The 3,544-nt window shown below is 44.8% G+C and overlaps 1 pseudogene; it reads left to right on the top strand.

Annotated features, from left to right (window-relative positions):
- The first annotated feature begins 1,847 nt into the window (after positions 1 to 1,847).
- Positions 1,848 to 2,272, top strand: LOC101660082 (annotated as a pseudogene).
- Positions 2,273 to 3,544: the final 1,272 nt, after the last annotated feature.

Genomic DNA, 3,544 nt, shown 5'->3' with positions numbered 1-3,544 from the left:
TGCCATCATCATTTTCAAAGCATTTTCTTTCTACTTGAGCCCTTTATATCAGCAACTCATTTTCCCGCTCCCTCCCCCACCGCCCTCCCTCATGAACCCTTGATAAGTTATGGATCATCATATCTTAAATTGTCCTCTCTCCCTTCACCCACTTTTCTGTTGTTCATCCCTCTGGGAGGGGGTTATATATTGATCCTTGTGATCGATTCTCCCTTCTCCCCCCCACCTTCCCCTTATCATCCTGGTATCTCTATACGCATTATTGGCCCTGAGGGGTTTATCTATTCTGGATTCCCTGTGTTACGGGGTCTTACCTGTAGCAGTGGTGCACGCACATTTCTAGAGACTTGAAATGCTCAATGGTTTTTTTCTTCTTCTATATTTAGATAGATATATTTATATGCAAAGGAATTCATTTCTACATAATAGTTCCAACACATACATTAATTAGTGGGCAAGTAATTATGATATACGTACCTTTGACTTTCAAAGAAAATGCCTATAAATGCCTATCAATCAGCAAATATTTACTGCATGCCAACTATATTTGAGGCAACATGTTAGGAACTGTGGAAATACAAGGGAGGATAATGCGCATGCCTCTCCATCTAAGTGTTTACCAGTTGAAGAAAAGAGACAGATTTACATATGAAGATAGATGACTATTTAAGGGAGTACATGGTTATTGTTAAGTGACTGTGTCAAACCATTTACCATTGAGTCAGTTCCAACGCATGTCAATCCCATGTAAGGCAGAGTAGAACTATGTTCCATAGGGTTTTCAGGGATTGGTTTTTCAGAATTAGATTACCAGGCCTTTTTGATTTTTTGTGTTTTTTTCCAGATGCATCTGGGTGGGCTCAAATGTCCAACCTTTCCATTACTGGTGGGGCACTTTGGGTACAGCAGAGGTTATGATCTATTCAAGAAGAGAATAAAGAGAGAAGAGAGGCCCTGATGACAAAAAAGATATTAAAAATCATTTCAGAGAATCAAGGGTCCACAAGGGTGGGGGCAAGGGGGAGGGAGGAAAAAAAGAGGAGTTGACACCAAGGGCTCAAATAGAAAGTCAATGTTTAAAAATAATGATAACAACATATGTACGAATATGCTTGATACAATTGGTGTATGGGTTGTTATAAGAGTAGTAAAAGCCCCCAATAAAATAATCTTTTTAAAAAAAGAAGAAGAGAATTTCTCAATGCAGGATCCATCTAAGCTCCTGTGACTGAACTATTCCCAGATATTGACATTTGTTTTTCCCTTCTCTCCTGTTTTCAACAATTTTGTGGTCCAGTTGCCTGTGTTTACAACATCTTTGGTTCAAATAATCCCTCAGAATGAGTTCCCCTTTCCAAAACAGAAGACTGAAGTAGCAGGCATGAGATATAATGTAAACTGAATCCCATCATGTACTCAGTCCATGTGGCCAAATCGTCCCTCCATATTGGGCTCTTTCTCAGTCACGCTTTGAGTGCCTTCTGACCTGAGGGGTTCATCTTCTGGCACCACCTCTGACAATGCTTTTCTGTTTTCATGCGCTTCTCAGGATCTGACGTTGTTTCCATTTCATCCATAAGGCTTTCCAGGGCTCATTCCTTAGAAATGGACAGCCGATTTCTTCTTCGTAGTCTGTTCTTAGCTGGAAGCTCTGCTGAAACCTGTTCACTGTGGGTGCCCCTGCTGGTATTTGAAATACCCGTGACATCGCTTCCAGCATCGCAGCAACACACAGGGCACCACAGTAAGAACAACTGACAGGGAAATATTGGGGCATGATCACATGCATAGAAAATCCCAGAAATTCCCAAGAAAGATACCAAAACTCGACTGCAGAGCCATCTGTCATGGCGGCGGCGCTCTTAGGATTGTGCGCTCGCCGCTGTTTGGCGGCCACAGCGACGCGAGGGCTCCCAGCTGTCCGCGTCCCCTGGGAATCCAGCGCCTCTAGGGGTGTGGTTGCTCCGCCCGCCATGGTGGGGAAACGGCCGAAACGACGCTGCGCTGGCAGGAGGATCGGACCGAGGACGAGAACCTCTATGAGAAGGATGCGTGAGTGGGCTCGCAGGGAAGCTGAGCGGCTTGTGAAGTACCGAGAGGCCAATGGCCTCCCCATCATGGAATCCAATTACTTCGACCCCAGCAAGATCCAGCTGCCAGAGGAAGAGGACTGATGGGTTGCCAAGGGGGGCTCAGGAATCCCCACCCTCCCCACCCCTCTATCTGCCTTCCTGCCCATTCCTCAGAGCACCTAATTAAAGAGACCGAAAATCTGAAAGAAAAAAAAAAAGAAAGATGCCAGAACTCATAGAATATGTATGCAAAGTGATAGGGTACAAGAGCAACACACAAAACTCAATTGGATTCCTCCATGCCAGTGTTTCCCACAGTAAGCAATACCAACCCTAGGGTACTCTCAGGGGCAGTGAGTTATTTAATGTGGCTCCTCAAGCCACGGTCTCTAACTCCCACCAAATGACTTAAGGGTCTGTATGGTAGTTATATAGTTTCACGTCAACTTGAAGATATAAGAGTAGAGGAGTAGAGACTAGTCTGTCAGTCAGGTCACAGCCTGAAGGTACCTCCTGGTGGGCCTGGCCTTCTCATAAGAAGGATCCTGGAACATTCCCCTTTCTGCTTCACCTTCCTGTTGGAAAGCCACATGGCTGAGACCTGCCAGACCCTTGTAATGCTTCTACTGCCATTGGAGCCACAAGACTCTGCACCCACCGGCCTGTGATCTTCCTGCATTCTGCATCATCACATGTAGCTGCGTGAGTCTGAAGAGGGATTTATGGGCTAGTATCAGACTTATGGACTTGATCTGGACTAGGCTTAGATGTTTTCCAAATATACAATTACTCCTTGATATAAAGCTTGCTCCTGCACATATATAAGTGTGTTAGGCAGGGTTCTCTAGAGAAACAAAACCAGGACACTTACATAGATAGATGATAGATAGATAGATAGATAGATAGATAGATAGATAGATAGATAGATAGATAGATAGATGGATAGGTTTATAAAGCACAAGGAATATAGCAGCTAATTAGTCCACACAGCAGTACTGAGGGCTCAGTTCAACTCACTTCCATGAAACAGTTAATATGTTAATATACTGAAAGTCCTTCAACTCACAGGGCTGCCCTGTCCAAGGTCAAAGAAGCAGACAGCTGAGTCTTCCTTCGGCCAATGCAGGCAGAGTATTCCCACAGGGAGCAAACAGCAGGGCGGGTCACCAACAGTCAGCAGCTCAGGAGCTTAGTGAGGCAAGCCCCGATGGTATCTTGAACTCAAGCAATGCAAGATGACAGGATCCACCAGCCTCAAGTTCAAGCAATGTACACACTTGAAGGAACCTCAAACTCTAGTGACATGATCCACAGGTTGGCTTGTCCCACAGGTCATGTAGCTTACAAGTTGAGGCAGAGAACTCACTAAAGCAGCCACACCCTGGTCCAATCACCAGAGAGCAAGAGAGAACTTTATATCAAAGAGTAATTGTATATTAAGAAAACATCCCATCCTAGTCCAGATCAAGTCC

Source organism: Echinops telfairi, unplaced genomic scaffold, assembly GCF_000313985.2.
Source record: "Echinops telfairi isolate 266 unplaced genomic scaffold, ASM31398v2 ScPeMD7_14;HRSCAF=57, whole genome shotgun sequence".
Lineage (NCBI taxonomy): Eukaryota > Metazoa > Chordata > Mammalia > Afrosoricida > Tenrecidae > Echinops > Echinops telfairi.
The sequence above is the reverse complement of the archived record's forward strand: the minus strand, read 5'-3'. Positions and strand labels throughout refer to the sequence as shown.